At 45.6% G+C, this 12,702-nt stretch overlaps 1 pseudogene; it reads right to left on the reverse strand.

The window, feature by feature from the left end:
• Positions 1 to 11,948: 11,948 nt before the first annotated feature.
• On the reverse strand, positions 11,949 to 12,066 carry LOC126092958 (5S ribosomal RNA; annotated as a pseudogene).
• Positions 12,067 to 12,702: the final 636 nt, after the last annotated feature.

The raw sequence follows: 12,702 nt of genomic DNA on the forward strand, positions 1-12,702 counted from the left end.
ACGACAACGTCAGCTGCAAACAATCGAAGACGGCTGCTCAGATTGTCTCCCAAATCGTTTATATAGATAAGGAACAGCAAAGGGCCTATAACACTACCTGTAATCACTTCTGTTTTACTCGATTGTTTTCCGTCAATTACGACGAACTGTGACCTCTCTGACAGGAAATCGCAAATCCAGTCACACAACTGACACGATATTCCATAAGCACGCAATTTCACTACGAGCCGCTTGTGTGGTACAGTGTAAAAACAAAATTGTTAAGGCTTTCGTGGCCACTTGTTGACAAACTGCCTATTGGCTTCTGTCTCGGGTTCTTCGGCCGTCGTTCATCTAATGATTTTTCTGACGTTTCGCACGAGTGGCTGGCATTGATTTTTCTGACGTTTCGCACGAGTGGCTGGCATTGTCAAAGCTTCACCCTCCATTGCCGGTGGTGAACTGGAGGCGAGCTCGCGGCCGCGGACTATATGTGCCTGGCGCGCCAACGTCCGAGGGCTTCTCCGCGGTCATTTCCGGTGCGGTTCTCCTCTTGCTACCTGCGATGGTCGTTCGCTGCAGTACGGGAAGCCAGGGTCCGTTTACCTTAAGGCTTTCCTCTTTCTTGTTGAAACTGTTCGCGTGTTTTTGGATTTCTACAGCTTCTCTGAACAAGCGCGTGTGATAGTGCTTCTCTACAGACAGAACTTCCGTGTCGGCGAATTTTATTACGTGGTCGGTCTCATTCAGTGCGTGCTCTGCCACGGCCGATTTCTCCACCTGCCCCAACCTGCAATGTCGCTTATGCTCTTTGATCCTGGTGTTAATGGATCGTCCAGTCATTCCGACATGAACTTTTCCACATGTGCAAGGTATACGGTATATTCCCGACATTGCAAGTGGGTCTCTTTTCTCCTTCGCCGATCTAAGACACTCTTTGATCTTCCTTGTCGGTTTGAAAATCGTCTTTACGCCGTGTTTGCGCAATATACGGCCGATTCTGTCCGTCACTCTGGGAATGTATGGCAGAAAGACCGTACCCGACATTTCTTTTTCTGGTTCCTTACTTCGCCGAGTGTTTGGCTCTGTTACACTTCTAATGTAATTTGTGGAGTACCCATTGCTCCTCAGAACAGTTTCCAGGTGTTGCATTTCTCGTTTGAGGTGTTGAGGCTCACATATTCGTCTGCTCTCGTTACGAGCGTACTAATCATGCCTCTTTTCTGGCTCGGGTGGTGGTTTGACAGTTTGTGCAGGTACCGGTCCGTGTGTGTCGGTTTTCGATACACGCTGTGTCCCAGATTTTCGCCGTCCCTTGTGACCAGCACATCTAGAAATGGCAGTTTCTTGTCCTTTTCTACTTCCATGGTAAATGTTATGTTGGCATGGAGGCTGTTCAAGTGTCTCAGGAATTCACCGAGCTGTTCTTCCCCATGGCTCCACACCACGAAAGTATCATCGACGTACCTGTACCACACCTTAGGTTTGCAAGTCGCCGAGTCCAGTGCCTGTGCTTCGAATTGTTCCATGAAGAAGTTGGCCACCACTGGACTGAGAGGACTACCCATGGCGACGCCTTCCAGCTGTTCGTAGAAATCGCCATTCCACGTGAAATAGCTCATGGTGAGACATGCATGGAAGAGCTTTTTGATGTCTTGCGGGAACATGGAACCGATGTGCTCCAGAGCGTCGCTGAGTGGCACTTTCGTAAATAACGACACAACATCAAAACTGACCAGGATGTCGTTTGGCGCAAGTTTCAGTTTCTTCAACTTCTCAATGAAATGTCCTGAGTCCTTAATGTATGTGTCGGTCTTTCCCACGTGTGGCTGGAGCAGAGAGGCCAAGTGTTTCGCCAGTTTATGCGTTGGTAAGCCAGGAGCGCTAACGATCGGTCTCAGTGGAACGTTGTTCTTATGGATCTTGGGTAATCCATACAGCCGAGGTGGTAGGGCTTCTGTGTTGCGCAGGTTTCTCTGTATGTCCACCGGCAGAGAAGATGCCTTGATTAATCGATTCGTATTCCGAGTGATACGCTGCGTCGGATCTGCGCTTAGTTTTCGGTACGTCGTCGGATCTAATAGGTCTCGGATCTTTTGCTCATAATCTTCGGTCTTCATTACGACGGTCGCATTCCCCTTATCGGCAGGCAGTACCAATATACTCTTGTCGGCGTTGAGATTCTTAATGGCTTGTACCTCTTCTTTCTTCAGGTTGCAAGCTGGTGGTTTTGTTCGGCGCAATATCCTGGCTGTTTCAGTGCGTATTTCCTCTGCCCTTTCACAAGGAAGGGTCCGAATGGCTGCTTTGGTGTTGGCAATGATGTCCTCCATAGGTATAGTTCTCAGGATGATAGCAAAATTCCCTCCTTTTTGAAGAACAGACATTTCCTCTTCGGTCAATTGTCGTTCACGTGAATAAAGAGCTAGTTGTGTTTCACAGGAACGATGTTTTCTAAACCCATGTTGACTTTGTGTCAATAGACCGTTTCCTTCGAGGTAATTCATAATGTTCGAACACAATATATGTTCTAAAATCCTGCTGCATATCGACGTTAACGATATGGGCCTGTAATTTAGTGGATTACTCCTATTACCTTTCTTGAATATAGCGTGACCTGTGCAACTTTTTGTCAGCAAATACACGTCCTCAAGGAAACTACGCCCAGGGCATGCGCTCCGGCCCTAGTTATGTCTCTGGATAACTCGTGCTGATGAGAACATCGGAGAGTTATTTACTTCCTGGTCAAACACATCGCTGCCGGACCTGCTGCAAAATCGCTTCCGCGTTCGCTCCCGCAGCCTTATCTAATGCCTCCATTCCGATTTATAACCGCTCCCGTATAACTCCTGCTCCTCAGGTGTAGCGCCTGGAAAGCGACCCGCCTAAATTGCACCGATTTCGGCAATTTCGCTGCTCGCGTTTTACCCCCCCCCCCCCCCCCCCCCCCGCTTTGTAATTCTCCACACATAAGCTGCGACGGTCTCGCAGCTCGCTGCGGCCGAATTAACGCGGGGAGCGGTCGGCCGGAAGGCCCGGGGCACTTATTTCACGATTACGGGCCGGGCCTTTTCCCCAAAGTGAATAAAGCCATATTTCATGCGGCTGTGGGCCGTGACGCTAATGCTTTTTTAAAACGGCCTGATGTAAGGCGGGGAGGGGAGGGGGTGTGCGACCTGCTATTAGCCCCAACCAGGGGCGGCGCGCCCCTTCGACCAATTACGGGCGGCCAGGAATTCGGGAGGGTGGCTCCGAACGGGGGTGCGATTTATGACGCGCTCTTCCCGTCTGCATCCCCCGACCTCCGGACCTCCACAGACTCCACAACACAGCCGCTTGCGTCTCACCCGCTTTGTCTACACCACAGTCTCATAAATACGGTCACAAGACGAACTGGTGTGAAAGTTGTTACAGTTTGACAGCTAGAGCGACACTAGCGCTCCAAGCGGTGAGAAAGCAGTAACATGCGTCTTAAGGATAATATTCGTTTTTGATTATCTTCTACATAATTAACAAAATAATTTTTATCATTGTGATTTCCGTGCGTTTGTAAACTACCAAGAGACATGAATGATCGTGAAATGCATGTGAAACCAGCCGAATCACACTACAACTTATTCATGAAGAAATACTTTCGAGTATGTGAATATTTTACTTTACTTCGCTGAAAGCAAGAGACTATAAATATACACTACTGGCCATTAAAATTGCTACACCAAGATGAAATGCAGATGATAAACAGGTATTCGTTGGACAAATATATTATACTAGAACTGACATGTGGTTACAGTTTCACGCAATTTTGGGTGCATAGATCCTGAGAAATCAGTACCCAGAACAACCACCTCTGGCCGTAATAACGGCCTCGATATGCCTGGGCATTGAGTCAAACAGGGTTCGGATGGCTTGTACAGGTACAGCTGCCCATGCAGATTCAACACGATACCACAGTTCATCAAGAGTAGTTACTGGCGTATTGTGACGAGTCAGTTGCTTGGCCACCATTGACCAGACGTTTTCAGTTGGTGAGAGATCTGGAGAATATGCTGGCCAGGGCAGCAGTCCAACATTTTCTGTATCCAGAAAGGCCCGTACAGGACCTGCAACATGCGGTCGTGCATTATCCTGCTGAAATGTAGGGTTTCGCAAAGATCGAATGAAGGGTAGAGCCGAGGGTCGTAACACATCTGAAATGTAACGTCCACTGTTCGAAGTGCCGTCAATGCGAACAAGAGGTGACCAAGACGTGTAACCAATGGCACCCCATACCATCACGCTGGGTGATACGCCAGTATGACAATGACGAATACACGCTTCCAATGTGCGTTCACCACGATGTCGCCAAACACGGATGCGACCATCATGATGCTGTAAACAGAACCTGGATTCTTCCGAAAAAATGACGTCCGGCCATTCGTGCACCCAGGTTCGTCGTTGAGTACACCATCGCAGTCGCTCCTGTCTGTGATGCACTGTCAAGGGTAACCGCGGCCATGGTCACCGAGCTGATAGTCCGTGCTGCTGCAAACGTCGTCGAACTGTTCGTGCAGATGGTTGTTGTCTTGCAAACGTCCCCATCTGTTGACTCAGGGATCGAGACGTGGCTGCACGATCCGTTACAGCCATGCGGATAAGATGCCTGTCATCTCGACTGCTAGTGATACAAGTCCGTTGGGATCCAGCATGGCGTTCCGTATTACCCTCCTGAAGCCACCGATTCCATATTCTGCTAACAGTCATTGGATGTCGACCAAAGCGAGCAGCAATGTCGTGATACGATAAACCGCAATCTAGATAGGCTACAATCCGACCTTTATCAAAGTCGGAAACGTGATGGTACGCATTTCTCCTCCTTACACGAGGCATCACAACAACGTTTCACCATGCAACGCCGGTCAACTGCTGTTTGTGTATGCGAAATCGGTTGGAAACTTTCCTCATTTCAGCACGTCATAGGTGTCGTCACCAGCGCCAAAGTTGTGTGAATGAAATGCTCTGAAAAGCTGCATATCAGAGCATCTTCTTCCTGTCGGTTAAATTTCGCATCTGTAGCACGTCATCTTCGTGGTGTAGCAATTTTAATGGCCTGTAGTGTATATTTGTTGCATACAAAGCCTATATTTCTATTGTTGCCCTTTGTTATTATCATGGGGACTTCCCCTGAAACTTAAAATGTTTTAAGGTGTCTAATGATTCGCTCATTCTTACACTTTACTCGTGCCTAATACACGAATATTTTTCTAAATGTATTTACTTTTGCTTCAAAAACGAATGCGTTGCAGATTCTTGCCATTTGTGGCTCAAACTCAACAACAATAGTAGAACTAGTTTCTTCTGTGTTGGGAAACAGCTTTATTACTTTTGCCAACTTATTAACACGTCTGTGTCGTTTTCTCTAACGTACAGCTGTGGTGACTTATTCCATACACTAAATAATGCAGTTATTACATTCCATATAGGTGACCTACATTCCGAATGCACTGATTTGGCTGAAAGTGTACCGAAACAAAACTTCACTTTGTTGGGTAGATATCAAAGTCTTTCTGCAAAAGGTCGCGTCTTCCGGTGTTTACTAGCACTTTTTTATTGTTAAAGGAAAACGGCGTTATTTGGTAAATATCTGCACTTTATAAGAGCGTCGTAAATTAACTGTCCTGTAATGCACGGTCTCTTACCTTCCAGGGTTCGTAGGAAACTTACGAATGTCAAATGTGGTGACATTTTTTACTGTCGATTTTTTGGCACTGCATAGACTCCATATTGTAAAAAAAACTATGTTACAAATTAATATAAACATTAGTATTCGCACTCATTCCATATCGTTCAGAAGTGTCGCTTGCAGGCCGCTTAGGGCGCTGCTGTAATGTGGGTAACAAAAACGAGACGGAAGTGTCGCGACTGTTCTGTTAGGCTAGGCGCGCACTGGCGATTTTCCGTCGCGCGATTTATTTGTCGCAAGAATGAAACACAGTGGCTCGAATAGGAGCGCGCGCACGTGCGACAAAAAAGTAGCGGCGATTTTAAAGACGCAATCTGCCCTATTTCACGCGCGACGCGATTGTCGCAGGTGTGGAATGATTCTCAGGCACTGGCATGGGCCCGCGCGCACTAGCGACGCGATTTCTCAGTCAGTCGCTCTCGCTCTGTGTTACAGACAAGTTCAGTGCGCCAGCAGCATGTCTGATAACGGGAGTTGCGCTACGGATGGCATTGTAAGTTGTGTTGTCGATTCAGAAAGACTAATTGCAGAAGTAGAAAAGCGACCAGCTCTCTACAACAGGAAATTAAAAGAATACAGTGATCGCAATTTGAAAGAGAAACTATGGGGAGAAGTATGCTGCAGCCTAATTCGGAACTGACTGAACTGCCTGGACCAGAAAAGACTAACAAAGGTATTTCAGGGTTCACTTATTTTATTCACTCATGTAGACATCACAGTTACAACAATTTAAATTTTTTCATATTGCCAAGATACTGATCCTTGTGAAGTCACAAAGTAGTTTGCAAAATAATCCCTTATCTGCATACCACATGCATCAGCTCTTATTCCTACAGGCTCACAGCCTTGCAGAAGGCATTCGTACGACTCATCGTCAGTTCGTACACCGTCATTTCGTGTTACGAAATTATGCAGAATACATGCTTTTACGATTATGTTTTTGCAGTTTCTCATGAAACAAGTTAGCCAGTTTCGACTTGCAGTAGTGATTTTCTTGATGTATCTGATCAGTAATGTAAAATGGCAACAGCAATTGTTGAATGATATGATTCTCTTGATGTATCTAATCAATAATGTAAAAGGGCAATAAAAACTGTTGAATGAAATAATGTGTGCTCACCTCAAAGTCACTGATAAGTGCTCCTCATGTGGTATACACTTCCTCCATGTCGTATCTTGTTTTGTTACATTCGGTCCTACTGTCTGAAGCAGTGTATCAAAACTATTATTACTCATTCGATAGTATTGAAAGAATTTATTTTGGTGATTGTGTAACTCTTCGTGTAATTTGTAAAACTGCCCTTTAACTAGTCTTTGACTTACAATCGGATGCACCCAGTAACGACATTTGCGCTGCTTTCTCGCTCTTCTTCGTAGTAAAAGCGTCACCAAACAAGCTGTTTCGATGAAATCCATGCTGGTACTGAGAGTACTTGCGATTTTCCTGCCGCTGTGTGCGCACCACAATGTACTTCCGCGACAGCGATTGTTAGTCGCGCCGACTGAAAAATCGCCTGTGCGCGCCTAGCCTCAGACTGTGGTTACACTTACATCTGTTAGGCTGATGCGAAAGTCGGTAGGGTTTTGTTTTGCACCTTGACATTCCAGTTCCTATCGATTGTCATTTTTTATTACTAGCTAACTGTTGCTATGAGTTCATAATTTGTCATTTTGTCATTTGGTGATAGTGAATGGGGCCGTGGACACTATAAAACGGAGTGCCAAGTGGGGAAATCGGAACATTTCCGATGCATTCTTCTGGTTGACTTCAGTAGAGGAGTGACAGCGGTGGAGTCAGCCAGAAACATTTGCGCCGCGCTTAAGGATAATGCCGTTGGACACAGCGCGGCAAGATCGGTTTGACATTAGTGACGCTCCACATTCAGGAAGAACTCCGGTGTTTGGTGGAGATCGTTTAAACGCATTAATCCACAATGATAAACGTCAGTGTACTCGAGAACTGGCAAAAGTGATGCACTGTGATCATTCCACCGTCGTACGACATTTGTATTAGACTTGGCCACTGTTTCTATGTTTCGATACAGTGTATCGATACCTGGAACTGTTTCAATGTTTCGGAACGGCTATGGTTCACTGTTTCGAAACAGTGGTGTTTCATTCCGCCCCTGTCTCGGATCTGGAGCCAAACACAGAAACTGTATCGTTGTTTCAGAATAAGACTGTTTCAGTCCACCTGCGCCTGGAACGGGCTGATTGTATCGAAACAGTGATGTTTCATTCCGCTCTGTGCCGGACGAGATTCTGGCTCGGCACAGGTACTGAAACACAACATACCACTTCATGAAACACTTTCAAGAGTGTCGAAATCTTTTGACAAGCAATAGCATGAAGCTTAAGATATCCGAAAATAAAGCTTCGTTTCTAGCTGACTGTCCTATTCCGAAATGGCGTAACATCTGCTTTATAAACACTAACCAAACAATAAAACAACGCATACTATTCACATTCAAAATAATAAATATGTGAAAATCATTCAGTTAAATTGCACTTTTTTTATAACATACGCTTCTCTGTTCATGTACAGTAATCATATTAAGAAACGCAAGTAAGACTACAACATTTTAAATAAAAAAAGGCGTAGAGTGACAGTTATTAGACATATACATAAATTTGATGTAGGTATAATTGCAAGCAATTAGATAAACTCCAGTGGAAGACTCTGCAGGAGAGACGCTCAGTAGCTCGGTACGGGCTTTTGTCAAAGTTTCGAGAACATACCTTCACCGAAGAGTCAAGCAGTGTAATGGTGAACGGGAAGCATCGTAAATTTATAGTTACGGTTCGAAACACCTTGAAACACAAAATTTTTTTCTGTTATATTTCGTTATTTATTCGAATTATTTGGCGTTATTTGTGAGTCTATAGTCACTGTGTGTATTATCCACAATGATTCCCTTTGTGTGCATGGAAATTAGCAGGATGGGTATATTAGCCATACTAATGGAATGTGGGAATCCCAGTAGCATATCTGTTGTTTCAGCAGTTTGCTCCCACCTCCAGTTCCGTTCGTGGTGGTTCTTCTGTCTTCAGCTAAGGTTTTCCTCAGCCAATTGAAAAGTATGAAAGTCACATGACACAAAAGCAGCGCATTTGCTGCAGGAAATACGAAACTGCCAAGACGCCTAAGTGATAGTTTCATACTTTCTGCGATATGATTAGCGTTCTCGCACCTCATTTGTGTTTATATGGACATACTTATACAGTAGACATTCAAGATGATAAAATGTGTAGGTTTATTAGATTACAAAACACAAACTGTTTCACTGTTTCGAAACAGCGTATCGAAACATTACGTTGTACTGTTTCATTTGTTTCGAAACATTTACGTGTTTCAGTTTGCCCATCTCTAATTTGTATGCAATGGGGAATATTCAGAAATCGGATACACAGATACCGCATGCTGTAGGCCAAAATCACGAAAACCAGAGGGTTGGCCGTGTGTACATCTCTGGTTGATCGTTATCAACTGGCTCTTTAACAACACCAACAGTTCCTATCCTGTATCGTTACTGGTGACGAGATACGGTGTCTTTATGCTAAGACCAGGAAAAGAAAAGAATGGTTGAGATCAAAGAAAGCAGCAACTCTCCAGACAAAGATATAATGTAATGTTATGGATCAGGTGGAACAGCGAAGGTGTGGTGTCCTTCGAATTGCTTCCCCGAGGTGTAGCCATCACTGCTGTCATTTACTGTCAACAACTGAGACATCTTGTAGACGAAATCCGAGAACGACGACCAGGAAGACTGCAGTGAAGTCTGCTACTCCACAATACCGAGTGAGGTGGTCTAAATCGCTTCAGGCAAATGCCGGAATGGCTCCTTCGAAAGTGCGCGGTCGACTTCCTTCCCCATCTTTCCCTAACCCAATGCGACTGAGGACCTCGCTGTTTCGTCTCTACCTCCCCGATCAACCAACCAACGCACGGTAACGCCCGCCCCCGTTCTGCCAGACTGACAAAAAACAATATACAGTATAGCAGTTGTATTGAGAAGTCATTCCGTATCCACCTTATTCACCTGATCCAGCACCCTTAGATTTTTACATTCTCCACTCTCTATCGAACAACACTCAAGAAACTTGCTTTCCGGGTAAAAATGCGTTCCAAACATGGCTCGGCGGGTTCTTCGCCTCGAAACCACACGATTGTAGAATCGTGGAATCGAAAAGGTACCCCAGCATTGGCATAGTGTTGTAAATAGACAAGGAGAATACATTATTGTTCACTAAAGCCTGTGTTATGTATATCTGTAGTTTTTATTAAAATTATGGACAAACGCTACGAACTTGTGCACCAACCCAGTAGATATTCACCATTTGGTCAATAGTGTCCAGACATCTATTAGTGGATACTAATATGGGGTGTGTTCACCCTTTGGCTTTAGCTCTGCTGGGGACACTATCAACAAAATTTCTGTGGAGAAATGGCTGCCCATTCTTTCTCAAGAGCCGAGACCAGAGAAGATAGTGATGTGGGTACTCGGTTTGGAGCAAAGTAGGCGTTCTAACTCATCCCAAAGGCATTTATTTGGGCTCAGGTCTGAACTCTCTAGATGCCAATCCATTTGAGGAATATTATTGTCCACAATCCATCCTCCGCCAGATGCTGATTTATGACAGGTTACCTTGTCATGCTGATACAATCAATCTGCAGCGGATAGGCACTTGGTGCAGAGAGTGACAACTGACCCTTAACATAGACAAATGTAATGTATTGCGCATACATAGAAAGAAGGAACCTTTATTGTATGATTATATGATAGCGGAACAAACACTGGTAGCAGTTACTTCTGTAAAATACCTGGGAGTATGCGTGCGGAACGATTTGAAGTGGAATGATCATATATAATTGTTGGTAAGGCGGGTACCAGGTTGAGATACATTGGGAGAGTCCTTAGAAAATGTAGTCCACCAACAAAAGAGGTGGCTTACAAAACACTCGTTCGACCTATACTTGAGTATTGCTCATCAGTGTGGGATCCGTACCAGATCGGGTTGACGGAGGAGATAGAGAAGATCCAAAGAAGGGCGGCGCGTTTCGTCGCAGGGTTGTTTGGTAGGTGTAATAGCGTTACAGAGATGTTTAGCAGGCTCAAGTGGCAGACTCTGCAAGAGAGGCGCTCTGCATCGCGGTGTAGCTTGCTGTCCAGGTTTCGAGAGGGCGCGTTTCTGGATGAGGTATCGAATATATTGTTTCCCCCTACTTATACCTCCCGAGGAGATCACGAATGTAAAATTAGGGAGATTCGAGCGCGCACGGAAGCTTTCCGGCAGTCGTTCTTCCCGTGAACCATACGCGACTGGAACAGAAAAGGGAGGTAATGACAGTGGCACGTAAAGTGCCCTCCGCCACACACCGTTGGGTGGCTTGCAGAGTATAAATGTAAATGTGGATGAAGATCTCCGAATTGTTCCTCTACTATATGTAGTACTCAATGCTATAAAATGTGTTCCTAAATTAAACTTCGCCCAAACTGACCTCGGAAGGCCCGACGGCACCGACCGACCACCGTGTCATCCTTAATCAGTAGGGCGCCACTGGACGCAGATATGGGGAGGGGGGGCACATGGTCAGCATACTGCTCTCCCAGGCGTTGTGTTTTTGTGATCAGCTCTTAAGTTGGCCTCATAACGCTGAGCGCACCTCGCTTGCCAACAGCGCTCGGTAGACCCAGACGGTCCGAAGAGCTACTTCTTACTATATTCATGTCTTGGTCTCCCTCTACAATTTAAACCTCCCCTTCCCCTCACACTTCCCTGGAATACTAAATTGGTGATCCCTTGATGTTTCAGAATGTGTCCTGTCAACGATCCCTTCATCTATTCAGATCGTGCCAAAACTTCTTTTCTCTCCAATTCTATTCAGTAGTGCCTTGATATCTACGGAACCTCTCCAATGGGTCCAAAAGTTATTGTACCAACGAATGCAAACGTCCCATTCCTTAGTGGTTTCCTTCTTGTCGCTCTTGCTGACGTACGAAAGTTGGAACTTTAGCAGTGGCAACCATTTATTTAAAACTAAACTAAACTCCGCCCGAAGAGGCCCAACGGTACCGACCGGCCACCGTGTCATCCTCAGTCCACAGGCGTCATTGGATGCGGATATGGAGGGGCATGTGGTCAGCACACCACCCTCCCGGAGGGTATATCAGTTTACGGGACCGGAGCCGCTACTTCTCAATCAAGTAGCTCCTCAGTGTTGCCTCACAAGGGCTGAGTGCACCCCTCTTGCCAACAGCACTTGGTAGACCGTATGGTCACCCATCCAAGTGCTAGCCCAGCCCGACAGCGCTTAACTTCGGTGACCTGACGGGAACCGGTGTTGCCACTGCGGTAAGGCCGTTGGCTATTTATTTAAAACTTATACAAAATAGATATACAAGGAACACTTCGAACGTGTTGCATATTGAACATGCATGGCTCTTTGGTTGCGTGGGCAAGTTGAAATTCATCAGTTGTGAGCGAGACTTTAGACATTACGTCGTGTATTTGTTTGCTGGTTTGCGTGGCTCTGTCGTGAGTTAATTCAGTTTTAAAATGGAAGCTGGAACCGAGTCAGGTTGGATTACATGTAGTGACTAGCGTTCCTTCATGAAAATCGAATCCCTACATGGAGAGAACCTAACAATGCTTTGAGAGAGTGTGTGGGAATAGTGTAGCGGACCACAGCACAGTAACGCGGAGGTCTGCTCGTTTCCGTGTAGGTCGAGTAAGCACCGAGGACAACCCAAGGAGCGGAAGGCCATCACTTGTAACAGACTACAACTCCCAGGTTATTGATAATGACACTTTGAGAGAGGATCGACGAAAAACATGTGAGGAATTGCGTATGCCTGTCACATTATTAGCGAGACAACAGAAAAGTTAAAGATGAGAAAAGTTGCCACTGGATGGGTTTCGCATGATCTGAGTGAAGAGCAGAAAGCAGGTCGCGAAAGAATCACAGAAGAATCTAACAGAAGGAGAACGGTTTCTGATGAAAC

The sequence above is a fragment of the Schistocerca cancellata genome, chromosome 7 (assembly GCF_023864275.1).
Source record: "Schistocerca cancellata isolate TAMUIC-IGC-003103 chromosome 7, iqSchCanc2.1, whole genome shotgun sequence".
Lineage (NCBI taxonomy): Eukaryota > Metazoa > Arthropoda > Insecta > Orthoptera > Acrididae > Schistocerca > Schistocerca cancellata.